The sequence below is a fragment of the Moschus berezovskii genome, chromosome Y (assembly GCF_049115385.1).
Source record: "Moschus berezovskii isolate FMDL1 chromosome Y, NW_MosBer_1.0, whole genome shotgun sequence".
Lineage (NCBI taxonomy): Eukaryota > Metazoa > Chordata > Mammalia > Artiodactyla > Moschidae > Moschus > Moschus berezovskii.
This window is the reverse complement of record NC_142489.1, coordinates 43,365,894-43,382,268: the sequence shown is the minus strand read 5'-3', so window position 1 is coordinate 43,382,268 and position 16,375 is coordinate 43,365,894.

The following is a 16,375-nucleotide window of genomic DNA, read 5'->3' as shown; positions in this document are numbered from 1 at the left end:
ACTTGAGAGACACACACACACCGTAGACCCACACACTGAGAGAAACACACAGCAGAAACATAGAGACATACACATTGAGAGAGTGGGACAAACACACTGAGAGATACACACACATATAGAGACATGAATACAGAGAACACACACACACTGACAGACAAACACACACAGAGATGGACCCACAGACTGAGAGACACCCATGAGACACACAGAGACACACACACTGAGAGACACCCATGAGACACACAGAGACACATATACAATGAGAGACACATACACAATAAATCATATATGCATACAGACAGAGACACAAACACAAAGGATTGATACACAGAATCAGAGAGACACACACTGCGAGAGAGAGGCACAGACACAGAGAGACTCACACACAGAGGGAGAGTCACACACACACTGAGACAATGAGACATAAATGCTGAGAGAGAGAAACACACATGCTGAGAAACACACACAGACTTAGAGACACACACAGAGTGACACACAGAGACACACTCACTGAGAGAGAACCAGAACACTGAGAAAGAGACATCCACAATGAGAGAGAAACACATAGTGAGACACACACTGAGAGAGGCATACACACTGAAAGACACAAACACTGAGAGACACACAAAGAGACACATAGAGACAGACACACATATAAACACTGACAGAAACCCACATACTGAGAGAGACACACACACACACATTGAGAGAGAGGCATATACAAACACAATGAGAGACACACACACGCTGAGAGAGAAACAGACACAACCACACACACTGATAGACACACATATACATAGACATACACACAGTAACACACACAAAGATACAGTCACTGAGTAAGAGACACACCCACAGAGACACACACAAAGACATTCACACAAACTGAGAGAGAGACACACAAACACACACACAATGAGAGAGGGACACACAAAGAGTCACATACACAGAGAGAGACAGAAACATAATGAGTGGCACAAACACTGAGAGACAAACAGAGACACACATATAAATACACGCTGAGAGAAACACACCCAAAAGGGAGAGACACACACATGCAGAGTGAGATACACACAGGAGACACAAAGGCACACAGAGACAGACAGGTAGACCCACACTGAGAGTGAAATACAAACACTGAGAGACACACAGAGACACATAGAAACACACACACTGAGAGAAACACACCCACTGAGAGATATAGACATACAGAAAGAGAGACACACAGACACTGAGAGACACACATACTGAGAGAGACTTAAACACAGAGAGATACACAGTCACTGAGAGACATGCACAGAGACATATAGAAACACACACACAGTGACAGATATACACACAAATTGAGAGGGAGAAACACACATTGAGAGGTACACACAGAGACACACACACTGAGGGTGAGACACACACACACCCTGAGAGAGACACACATACACTGAGAGACACACACTCTGAAGAGTGACACACATACACTGAGAGGCACACACACAGGGAAACACACACTGAGACAGTGACAGCCACATAAACTGAGAGACACACACATACAGAGATGCACACACTGAGAGACATACACACTGAGGGCCACACCGAGAGACACTGAGAGACATATACATATATAGAGAGATGCACACACACACTGAGAGAGAGACACACACACCCAGAGAGATAGATATACACATGCTCCAAGAGACAAAGACACAGAGAGAGAAGCACTGACACACAATGAGAAATACACACATACAGAAATACACACTCTGAGAGAGAGATAAACATCCACACTTTGAGAGAGATAAACACACTGGGAGACACACTTATAGTAAGAGAGACACATTGTATGAGAGTTAGACACACACTGTGTGAGTTTGCACACATATCATACAGAGACACACTCACTGAGAGACACACACACACACACTGAGAAAGAGAGACATGCACAAAGAGAGAAACTCACAATGAGAGACACACACACTTAGAGAAATGTATACTTTGAGAGAGAGACACAAACACTGAGATACAAGCAGAGACACACACACTGAGAGACATACACATGCACACTAACAGATATACACAAACATAAATACACCCAAACTGAGTGATAGACATTTGCAAACACTCTGACAGACACACAAGCAAACACACACTGAGAAACACAGAGTCACACACAATGAGTCACACACATATACACAGACGTAAAGAGACACAGAGAAACACATATAATGAGACATTCACTAACTGAGAGACACACACCCACAGAGACACACAAACAGACACTCACACACACTGAGAGAGACACACAAACTAACACACACACTGAGAGACACTCACACACCAAGACACAAACAGAGAATGAGGACACACACAAACAAACAGACACACACACTGAGAGGGACACACACAGAGAGACAAACACACTGAGAGAGATACACACACACTGAGAGACACACACAAAGACACTGAGAGACATATATATATGGAAGGAGAGACACACAGAGAAGGAGACACAGACACACACACTGAAAGAGAGAAAAACACACAGAGAGACACACATGCTGAGAAAGACATGCACGCAAAGATAGAGTCACATACAATCAGAGAGAAACACAGTGACACATAGAGACACGCACAGTGAGAGACACACTCATAAACATAGAGAGAGAACAAAAACACAAACACTGAGTGAGGAACACACATACAAAATGAGTCACACACACAGACACATACATACTCATTGACAGACACATACACACTGAGAGAGACACGCACAATGAAAGAGGCACGTACACACTTACACTGACAGACTGACACATACATAGCAACGCACACACACTGAGAGAGCCACACACATACTGGAAGAGACACACCCTCACTGAAAGTGAAACAAGCACACACTCAGAGGGAGGGAAGTATACACACAGAGAGCAAGACTCACACTTGCACACTGAGTGAGACGCACACAGACTCTAAGAAAGAGACACATAACACTATGAGACAGTCACACAATGAGACAGACATACACACATTGAGAGCCACACACAGTGAGAGCCACACAGAGACAATGAAAGAGTCACACAGAGATACGCATTGTGAGAGACACATATACAAACAGTGAGTGATACACACACACGCTGAGAGTGAGGCAAGGACTCTTAGAGACACACATACACAGACACACACATGAGACAGACACACACCCTGTGAAAGAGTAAACACATAACATAGAGAGATACACACAGAGAGAGACATCCACACTGAGAGCCACACAGAGACAATGAAAGAGTCACACAGAGACACACATTGTGAGAGACACATATACAAACAGTGAGTGATACACACACACACACTGAGAGTGAGGCAAGGACTCTTAGAGACACACATACACAGACACACACATGAGAGAGACACACACCCTGTGAAAGAGTAAACACATAACATAGAGAGATACACACAGAGAGAGACATCCACACTGAGAGAGAGAAACACACTGAGAGAGACATATACACAGAGAGACACAAATACTATGAGACACACACAGAGTATAACACACACTGAGAAAGACAAACACATGTGACAGAGAGACACATAGAGATATAGCATATACAAACTGAGACACACACACACACACACTGAGAAAAACAAAGAAACACATGAGACACAGACATCCAGATACAGACACACACAGAGGAGAGAAACATACACACTGAGAGAAACACACACACAATGACAAACACACACACACTGAGACACAGACACACATAAACAGAAAGAGAGAGACAGGAACTCTGAAAAAGAGAGACACACATATTGAGAGAGAGGCAAACACTCACTGAGAGGCACACACACACAGAATTTGCACACTGAGAGAGAAATACACACATTGACAAAGACACACACTGACAGACACACACACAAAATTAAAGACAAATACACATTGAGAGAGAGCGACAGACAGAGAGGGACACAAACTGACAGACACAAAAACACAGAAAGATAGACACTAAGAGAGAAACACACACACTGAGAGTGACACACAGACCCTGAAAGAGAAACACATAGAAAGACAGACACACAGTGAGAGAGACACACAGTTAGAGAGAGAGACACACAGACACTAAGAAAGACACACACAACACTGAGACAGACACACTATGAAACAGAAACACACACATTGAGAGAGACACTGAGTGACACACAAACAGAGACACTGTGAGAGTCACAGAGAGAAACACACAGAGAGACAGACACACACTGAGAGAGAAACAAACCCAAAATTACAGAGACACACACACAGAGACACACACGCTGAGAGACACACACAGACACACAGTGAGAGTTACTTACAACTGAGAGATGAACACACACTGTTAGAGAGAGTCACAGAAACACACTGAGAGAGACACACACACACACAGACCCTCTGGGAGACAGAGAAAAAGATACACACAGAGATACAAAGAGAGACACACACAGACTAAGGTCAAACACATAAAGAAAGAGACACAAACACAATGAGAGAAACATACTCAGAGAGAGACAAATATACTAAGAGAGTAACATAGTAACTGAGAGAGACACACACACTCACACAGAAATACAGACACACACACACCCTGAGAGTCACACAACACAGAAGCCCTCACAGTGATAGACACAAACACTGAGAGACAAAATATCACAGAGAGATAGACACATACACACTGAGAGAGGTACATACACCCTGGAAACCACACAGACACTGTCAGAGAAACAATAAGACACACACAGTGAGAGAGAGACACATACACACTGAGAGACAGACACACATAGAGACAAACACTCACTGAGAGAGAAAAACACACATAAACACTGAGTGACAAACAAAAATTATAGAGACACACACACACTGAGAGAGAGACACACACACACTGAGGGAGAGAGAAACATACACACTGAGACAGAGAAACACACACAGCCTGAGATACACGAACACATAATGAAAAACACACAGACACACAAAGAGATGGAAATATACTGAGAGACACACACATACTGTGAGAGAGTGAAACATACAACTGTGAGACTAGAACACACACACACTGAGAGACACATGAAGAAAAACACTGAAAGGGATATACACACACACAGAAGACAGAAAGACAAACACAGAAATGAGAGAGAGACACTCAAATTGAGAGAGAGACAAACACACACACTGACAGCACACACATATTGAGAGAGAAACACATGCACAGAAACACAGACACTGAGAGGCACAGAAGCAGAGACACACAGAGGCACAGAGGGACACACAGACTGAGAGAGAAATTCATACAGAGAGAGACACAAGCACAATGAGATAAACATACACACACAGAGAGAAGAAGCACACTGAGACACACACACACACTCAGACACACACATATACAGAGAGAGAGAGTAAAACAAGAAACACACAGAGACAGTCACTGAGAAAAACACACACTTGGCCTGACAGAGAGAAAGACACACATACCCTGAGAGACACAAAACCTCAGAGAGATAGATACATACATAATGAGAGAGAGACACAAACAATGAAAGCCACACACAGACACTGACAGAGAAATATTAAGACACATACACAGTGAGGGAGACACACACAGACACTGTGAGAGACTCACACAGAAAGACAGAATCCCACTGAAAGAAAGACACACACACATTGAGAGAGAAACACACACAGGAAGAGCAAAATAGAAAATTACAGAGACACACACACTGAGAGACACACAAACACACTGAGGGAGAGAGAAACATACACACTGAGACAGAGAAACACACACAGCCTGAGAGACACAGACACACTTTGAGAAACACACAGACATACACAGAGAGACAGAAACACACTGAGAGAAAACATACACAACTGAGAGACACACAGAGACAAACACTGAGAGGGATACGCACACACACACAGTGACACACACACACACTGAGAGAGAGATGTCCACACTGAGTGAGAGAAACACACACACTGAGAAATACATACACACTGAGAGAGACACACAGTGACACATAAAGACACACGCACAGAGGCACACACATACAGAGACAGACACACACGCAGACATCCTCACTAAGAGAGAGATACACACACTGAGAGTCACACACACTGAGAGACCCAAACACTGAGAAACACACACAGCGACACATGAAGACACATATTGAGACACACACACACACACTGAGAGAGACATACAAACTGTTGAAGAGTGAACACAAAATATAAAGACACACAAACACACTGAAAGAGAAACACTCACACGCTGAGAAAGACAGGGACATCCACACAGAGACAGAGAATCACACACTGATAGAGACATACACACTGAGAGAGAGACACAAACACTGAGAAAGACATACAGTGATTCATAAAGACGCACACACTGAGACACACACACACTGAAAGACACATGCATACAGAGAGAGACACAGAGAGAGAGATCCATACTGAGAGATCAAACACACACTGAGATATACACACTAAGAGATACATACACACTGTTGGAGAATGAACAAAAAATATAAACACACACACAAACACTGAGAGTGAAACACACACACACTGAGAGTGCAACTTCCACACGGAGACAGAGAATCACACACTGAGAGAGAAATACACACTGAGAGAGAGACACAAACCCTGAGAGATCCACAGAATGACATATAGAGACACACACTGAGAGACACACACACATTGAGAGACTTACACATACAGAGAGAGACAAACACACACACTGAAAGACACACACAAACACAGAGAGACATACACACTGTGAGAGAGACACGAAACCTGAGAGTCACACAGAGACATATAGAAACACACACACTGTGACACACATACACTGAGAGACAAACAGATATATAGAGAGACACACACACATTGAGAGAAAGGAGACATCCACACTGAGAGAGAGAATAACACACAGAGAGACACACACATACTGAGAGAGACATACACACTGAGAGACACACAGAGACACATAGATACACACACTGAAAGACACACACACACACTGAGAGACATACACATTCAGAGAGAGACATATATTGAGAGAGAAGAGACATCCACACTGAGAGAGCGAATCACACACTGAGAGACAAACACATACTGAGAGAGACCTGCACACTGAGAGAGTCACACAAACACTGAGAAACACACACACAGAGCCACACTGAGAGAGAAACACCCACACGTACTGAGACACACACACACTGAGACTGACACGCATACACACATTGAGACAGAAAAAGAGACATCCAGAATGAGAGACAGAAAAACACACTGTGAGACACACTCACACTAAGAGAGACACACACACTGGGAGAGAGACACACACACTGAGACACACAAACACATCGATATATACACCCTGAGAGAGAATGAAGCAAACACTCTGGGAGAGACACATATACAAAGTGAGATACACACAGAGACACACACATACACTGACAGACACACACAACTGAGACATAGACACCCACACTGAGAGAGACACATACAGACACACACTCACAGAGAGGAACACACACAGAGATACACACAGAGACACACAGAGACATACACACTGTGTCAGTTTGTTTGTTTCTCTCGGTGTGTATGTTTCTCTCTCTTGTGTGTGTCTATCAGTGTGTGTGTGTCTCTCAGGTTGTGTGTCTCTGGGTGTGTGTCTCATGCTGACACACATAGACACACATACTGTGTGTGACACACACACACAGACACAACCTGAGAGAGACACACACAATGAGAGAGAGACACCCACATACAGGAAGAGACACGCATTCGTTGAGAGAGAGACACAAACACATGGAGAGCGAGAGCAACATACAGAGAGTGAGACACACTCAAACACTGAGAGAGACACACACTTTGAGAGACACAAAAAAGACTGAGAGAGAGACACGCACAACTGAGAGAGAGAGACATACACACTGAGTGGGAGACACACACAGACACTTAGAGACACACAACACTGAGACAGACATACAGAGGGAGATAAATACACAATGTGAGAGAGACATGAAAATGGAGAGATCACAACTGACAACACAGAAATACAAAGGATTATTAGAGAATACTATCAGCAATTATATGGCAATAAAATGAATAACCTGGAAGAAATGGACAAATTCCTAGAAAAGTACAACTTTCCAAAACTGAACCAGGAAGAAATAGAAAATCTGAACAGACCCATCACAAGCATGGAACTAGAGGCTGTAATCAAGAATCTTCCAGCAAACAAAATCCCGGGTCCAGACGGTTTCACAGCCGAATTCTACCCAAAATTTAGAGAAGAGCTAAAATCTCTTCTACTCAAACTCTTCTAGAAAATTGCTGAGGAAGGGAAACTTCCAAACTCATTCTATGAGGCCACCATCACCCTAATCCCAAAACCTGGTAAAGACCCCACAAAAAAAGAAAACTACAGGCCAATATCACTGATGAACATAGATGCAAAAATGCTTAACAAAATTCTAGCAATCAGAATCCAGCAACATATTAAGAAGATCATACATCATGACCAAGTGGGCTTTATCCCAGGAATGCAAGGATTCTTCAATATCCGCAAATCAATCAACGTAATACACCATATTAACAAACTGAAAAATAAAAATCATATGATTATCTCGATAGATGCAGAGAAAGCCTTCGACAAAATTCAACATCCATTTATGATAAAAACCCTCCAGAAAGTGGGAATAGAGGGGACATACCTCAACATAATAAAAGCTATATATGACAAACCCAGAGCAAACATTATCCTCAATGGTGAAAAACTGAAAGCATTTCCCCGAAAGTCAGGAACAAGACAGAGTGCCCACTCTCACCTCTACTGTTCAACATAGTTCTGGAAGTTTTGGCCACAGCAATCAGAGCAGAAAAAGACATAAAAGGAATCCAAATTGGAAAAGAAGAAGTAAAACTTTCACTGTTCGCTGATGACATGATCCTCTACACAGAAAACCCTAGAGACTCTACCAGAAAACTACTAGAGCTAATCAATGATTACAGTAACGTTGCAGGATATAAAACCAACACACAGAAATCCCTTGCATTCCTATACACTAATAATGAGAAAATAGAAAGAGAAATTAAAGAAACTATTCCATTCACTGTTGCAATGAAAATAATTAAATACTTAGGAATATATCTACCTAAGGAAACAAAAGACTTGTACATAGAAAACTATAAAACACTACTGAAAGCAATCAAAGAGGACACTAAAGACGGAGAAATATACCATGTTCATGGATTGGAAGAATAAATATTGTAAAAATGAGTATAGTACCCAAAGTAATTTATACATTCAATGCAATCCCTATCAAGCTACCAACGATATTTTTCACAGAACTAGAACAAATAATCTCACAATTTATATGGAAATACAAAAAGCCTCGAATAGCCAAAGCAATCTTGAGGAAGAAAAATGGAACTGGGGGAATTAACCTGCCGGACTTCAGGCTCTACTACAAAGCCACAATCATCAAGACAGTATGGTACTGGCATAAAGACAGAAATATAGATCAATGGAACAAAATAGAAAGCCCAGAGATAAATCCACACACCTATGGACACCTCATCTTTGACAAAGGAGGCAAGAATATAAAATGGAGAAAAGACAGCCTCTTTAACAAGTGGTGCTGGGAAAACTGGTCAGCCACCTGTAAAAGAATGAAAGTAGAACACTTCCTAACACCATACACAAAAATAAATTCAAAATAGATTAGAGAGCTAAATGTAAGACCAGAAACTATCAAACTCCTAGAGGAGAACGTAGGCAAAACACCCTCCGACATAAATCACAGCAGGATCCTCCATGACCCACCTCCCAGAATATTGGAAATAAAAGCAAAAATAAACCAATGGGACCTAATTAAAATCAAAAGCTTCTGCACAGCAAAGGAAACTATAAGTAAGGTGAAAAGACAGCCTTCAGAATGGGAGATAATAATAGCAAATGAAGCAACAGATAAAGGATTAATCTCCAAAATATACAAGCAGCTCCTGCAGCTCAATTCCAGAAAAATAAATGACCCAATCAAAAAATGGGCCAAAGAACTAAACAGACATTTCTCCAAAGAAGACATAAAGACATGAAAAAATGCTCAACATCCCTCATAATCAGAGAGATGCAAATCAAAACCACAATGAGATACCATTTCACACCAGTCAGAATGGCTGCTATCCAAAAGTCTACATGCAATAAATGCTGGAGAGGATGTGGAGAGAAAGGAACCCTCTTACACTGTTGGTGGGAATGCAAACTAGTACAGCCACTATGGAGAACAGTGTGGAGATTCCTCAAAAAACTGGAAATAGAACTGCCATATCATCCAGCAATCGCACTCCTGGGCGTAGACACCGAGGAAACCAGAATTGAAAGAGACACATGTACTCCAATGTTCACTGCAGCACTGTTTATAATAGCCAGGACATGGAAGCAACCTAGATGTCCATCTGCAGACGAATGGATAAGAAAGCTTTGGTACATAGACACCTGTCCCTGTCCCGTCGCTCAGTCGTGTCCGACTCTTTTGCGACCCCGTGGACTGTAGCCTACCAGGCTTCTCCGTCCATGGGATTCTCCAGGCAAGAATACTGGAGTGGGTTACCATTTCCTTCTCCAGGGGATCTTCCCGACCCAGGGATCGAAGCCGGGTCTCCCGCATTGGGGGCAGACGCTTTAACCTCTGAGCCACCAGGGAAGCCCATATACACAATGGAGTATTATTCAGCCATTAAAAAGAATGCATTTGAATCAGTTCTAATGAGGTGGATGAAACTGGAGCCTATTATACAGAGTGAAGTAAGCCAGAAAGAAAAACACCAATACAGTATACCAACGCATATATATGGAATTTAGAAAGATGCAAATGATAACCCTGTATACAAGACAGCAAAAGAGACACAGATGTATAGAACAGTCTTTGGGACTCTGTGGGAGAGGGTGAGGGTGGGATGATTTGGGAGAATGGCATTGAAACACGTATGTTGTCATATGTGAAACGAATCACTAGTTCAGGGTCAATGCATGTTATAGGATGCTCGGGGCTGGCATGCGGGGATGACCCAGAGGGAGGATAAAGGGAGGAGGGAGGTGGGAGGGGGGTTCAGGAGGGGGAACTTATGTAAACCCGGGGCGAATTCATGTCAATGTCTGGCAAAACCAACCAATATTATATTGTAAAATAATTTGCCTTCAATAAAAAATAAATTAATTACCAAAAAAAAAACCAGAAAAAAAAACAAACCTTTTCCTGTAAAAAAAAAAAAAAAATCACTGTTGATAGTGACTGTAGCCAAGAAATTAAAAGATGCTTGTTCCTTGGAAGGAAAGCTTTGATAAACCTAGACAGCATATTAAAAAGCAAAGACATCACTTTGTTGACAAAGGTCCATATAGTCAAAGCTATGGTTTTCTGGTCTTCCCTGTAGCTCAAACCGTATAGAATCTTCTTGCAAAACAGGGGGCATTAGTTAGATTCCTGGATTGAGAAGATCCTCTGGATGGGTATCCACTCCAGTATTCTTGCCTGGAGAATCCGATAGACAGAGGAGACTGGCAGGCTACCATCCATGGGATCACACGAGTAAGTGACTAACGGTACTACTACTATGGTTTTTCCAGTGGTTAGGTATGGATGTGAGAGCTGGCCCATAAAGATGACTGAGCACCGAAGAATTGATGCTTTCGTACTGTGGTGCTGGAGAAGCCTCTTGGGATTCACTTGGAATGCAAGGAGATCAAACCAGTCAATCGTAGAGGAAACCAACCTTGAACATTCATTGGAAGGACTGATGCTGAAGCTGAAGCTCCAGTACTTTGTCTACATGATTCAAAGAACTGACTGATTGGCAAGGACCATTTTGCTGGGAAAGATTGAGGGCAGAAGGAGGCAACCAGGGTTGAGATGTTGGATGGCATCACCGACTCAATGGACATGAGTTTGAGAAAACTCTGCGAGATAGTGAAGGACAGGCCAGTCTTGGATGCTGCAGTTCATGGGGTTGTAAAGAGTCAGACATAACTTAGGACTGAACAACAACACCAGTGCAGTGTTATGAATCATAATTCTCGTTAACTTTTTAAATGTTGCACACCACAGAAACAACCAAATTTCCTTGTCAGATGCATTATTTCTGTGTTGAACACTCATCAGATCTTTAACTATTTGCATTTTAAATCTTGTGCCTTGCACTTATGCTTCCCCAAAAGCACTCTCAATCACCTACAGGACACAATGCTTTATCTTCAAGAAAAAGGGACTGTCTCAGAACCTCAGGAAAAGGACTTTGCCAAATGTTTTGAGGCACAAGTTTCTGATGCCATTACTTAAATAACTTTGAAATCTTATCACTGCAGTAAGCCAGAGTTTCCAGAACTCTAGGGAATAAGCTGATAGACTCATGAGGCTCCTAACCCTGCTAACCCAAGACTGAGGAGAATGAGAATTAGTTAGATAGGACTGAATGAACTGATGAAGGAGAATTATGGGTTTTTCTTGGAATATTGCTGATGACTTCATGCTCTATATTCTGGATATAAGAAACACTTTCTCATTTATCTTAAGTTATCTGTAACTGATAACAATATAGTAAGTAACCAGAGGAGGAGGTCAGCAGTCAGGAGTTTCTGGGCAGTGGGTGATGGGATGAGGAGGGAACACAGGGAACATTCATGAGTGGGGCTTTGTTCAGAGGATGTTCAGAGGAAAAAGAATCCTGCAGGTGTCATTAGGTAATGGGTCTGGCACAGAAGGTCCTTCTTGGGTTACAGCACTGTGCAGAAGGTGATCAGTGTGTATAATGAGGAAGGCCTGGAGTGGGGATTTTTCATGGGACAGAAGGCATGTTGTAGAAGTCACTCACAGGCAGGGTATATGGTGTAAAAGAAGGCTGGGTGGAGACAGCATTAACAGGGTAGCCTATCAGAAAAGCAATGCCTCTCTTCCCTATGCATGAAGGGTTGAGAACAGGAAGTCAGTGGCTTTCACAACTAGTAGAAGTTTGGAGCAGTGAAAGTCAGGGAGGCTACTGCTGATACACTAGGAAAAAGCCCCCAGTGATTCCAGCTGCAGGCAGGAACTGTCATAGATGATTCTCAGAAGGTTTCTCAGAAGTCACTGGGAAAGAAACCAGGTATAAACTCTTTTTGATACGCCTTAGTTCCCAGTGCTGCTGCCAGGGAATAAGCATTTCTTCTCTCAAAGTACTCTAGTAGCTGAGTAATAAAAACTGGGGGCACTTTGCTGAGGGATTCTGTAGTTTCTAGGACTATCCCATATATTGAGTAGGAAATGGACAAAGGGGCAGAGATGAGTGCTAGTTGCTAACAGCCAATCTAGCACAGTCCACCTCTTTGACTACTCATCATCCATACTACCCTGCTCGCCATGGTTTTCTTCCAAACAGTAACAGTAGCAACACCATGCTTCTGCTTAGCATGATGCAACCATTCCTCATACAAGGGAATGCACCTCTACCTTCTCCAGGAAAGCAGGATGGCAAAAGTCCCATTAGATACACTCTTGTTCTCTGGGGCATGTCTGTACCTTCTCTAATTGTACCATAATGGCCCTTTGATATACTGTACTCTATAGGTTAAACTATTTTATTAAGTACCACCCACACAATTCAAACACAACATTTGGAAATGGGAGAAATAAAAAATAATGGACATGAGATTCAACCATATAATAACAAAGCAAGACAAAGTATGCAATAGCTTCTATAATCTTTATTTTGGCAACTGACCATTAGGGCATATTCAGTATGTATAACTTCCTTCTTCCACTATCACTTCAGTGCCTTATGACCTCATCTAGCTGATTATGGTTGTTTATGTGACCATAAGATACAAATCTTTATTCCTAACTAATATGATCCCTTACTGGTCCTGCCTGTGTGAGTTATTAGAGTCATCCATTACCATATATTACTGTATATGGGAACACTAAGAGACACTTTCATATTTTTCTCCTAGGTTCCAGATATGGTCCTTCTTGCCTCCATGGTGTAGTAGTAACTCCATTCTCCCTCAATAATCAGGAGCAGTCAGCCAGCGGATAAAATAACACCTGTCTTGATGATACAGTGCCAAAAGGTCCCCAAAACTTTGAATTCTATATAACCACTGTCGGGTACTCTGGTGGAAGATTTTCTCCACTGGGAAATTCACGGGGAAAAGATATTGTGCAGATAAAACGGGGCAAGAGGAATGTGTTGTGTGGAAATTCACAGGTGGAATACATTCATAAGCAGAGGACCCCACGTGGGGTGTATGGGTTGGGGGCCTTCATAGGTATGGGTCTGTAAAGGGCAAGGAGGAATAAAGAAGGCTGAGTATGGCTATTAACTGGCTTCCTGGGAACCTGCTCTGCTAAGTCATTTTGCAAATTAACACTACCTATTTGGGCATAGAGGGGTTGTTTGTGTCCCATATTATCACCAACAGAGAGTCCTATAAATATCTATTTAGGAGCTATTATTACAGTTCTTGTCCTTTGAATTGGTAAAGTGTCTTCATTTCCCAGTGGTACTCATGTAGCCAAGATGGTGGCTGAGGTTGCAGTGAGAATGTAGCTACAGGGATACTAGTTCAATATCCTGAATACTGGGTTCCAACGTCCCTGCTCAGTAGTGGAGGGAGTTCTCTGTCGAGTCCTCTATCTTTGGACTGATTTCCTGATCAACCCTTTTTGGCCCCAGATGGGATCAAGACATGGATGGTACTTAGATTATATTTTCGGTTAAAAAACTTAGAAGCATGGATCACCTGATAAGCAGAATGACTATTCAACAGGATTCTGACAGCCTGGGACACTGGCCCTAATGAAGAATTTGAAAAGTCTTGCCTGTTGGTACACATCTGGAGGAGTGCTTTGGGATGTGTGATTGAGGGGGCACTTTTTAGGAGGGTGTTTGAGATATGTCTATTTAGAATTACTGCCAGAGTTGATGGGAAGAGGGTTGTTTAAATGGGAAGATTTGATACAGGAAGAATCCAATAAGCATATTCATGTATTTTCGGGTCTAGCATATAAGAAAGTGATTATAGATTATCAGTGGATGATGGTTAAAGGGAACAAGTTGTAACTCAACTGAGGAATGCATTTCCAGAGACAGAATGGGTTTGTAAGGGACTGTGGTCCTGGTCATTGCAAGTGTTCAGTAAGGACAAAGCAGCCACCTATCGGCAATGAAAGTATGGGCCCAAAAGAATAAAACGTTATTCACTAAGATCTGCCAGGTCTAAAACAAAACAAAACAAAACAAAAAAACTGAACAATAGACTGAATAGGAAGGAACTCGGGGAATATATGTATACGTAAAGCTGATTCACTTTGCTGTACAGCACAAACTAACCCAACACTGTAAAGCAACTACACTCCAATAAAATTCGTTTTAAAAAATATCTGAAAAGTCTAGAATTGCACACCTCCTGTGAATGTATAGCTTCTAGATAATGCTTTTTTTCCTCTCTTTATATTTGATACGTCTTTAAAGCATTTATTTGCTTTTGTAAAGAGAGTGGCTTCATGTAACAGGAGAAAATGAATCACACAGCCAAATGCACCAAGTTATTACCCTTAAGAAAGGAAACCTTAGCATTTGCACATGAAGTATCTCACCATTCATTATGTTTGTGTACCTAACTGTGAGTCAGGCAAGTATGATTAAAAATTCTAGGCAACCAAAAAGAAGCAAAGTGTAATGCAACCACCTCTTTTCCTTAAGTCTGCAGAATTGTGAGCCATTTCAATCATGAAAGAGATTTTTTTTTTTCACATTGAAATCAGTATCTTGCACGTTGATTCTAAAACTCTCTTAAAGGCCAGGTGTATCATGAAGGTAGTGAAGCCAGCCTATCTTGGACCTCTTTCCCTTTCACTAATTCATTCAGCATCTATGTGTCAATCTCTGCCATGTATCAAGTCCCAGTCTGAGAACTAATCTTGAGGAAAACCAGTCCGTATTTTGTGTCAGTACATGGCATGCTGTGCCAATTTTCCCATCCAGAGCAAATCTGATGCACATCAATGCAAATAAATGGAATGTTCATCTCTGACCATTTGGCAAGAAGAACAAGTCCACCTTCCAATATGCACAGGGCTCAGAAACTGGACAGAGGTGGAGAGACATTTTCCAATTAAATTAAGAGGAGGGGTGATCCCAAGATGATGGAAGAATAGGATGGGGAGACGACTTTCTCCCCCACAAACTCATCAAAACAATTTTTTTAAAAAAACATCATTTGAATGGGGAGTAACTTCCACAAAACAACTTCTGAATGCTGGCAGAATACACCAGGCTTTCAGAAAGGGAGCCCAATCTCTTCAAAATCAAGACAAAAAT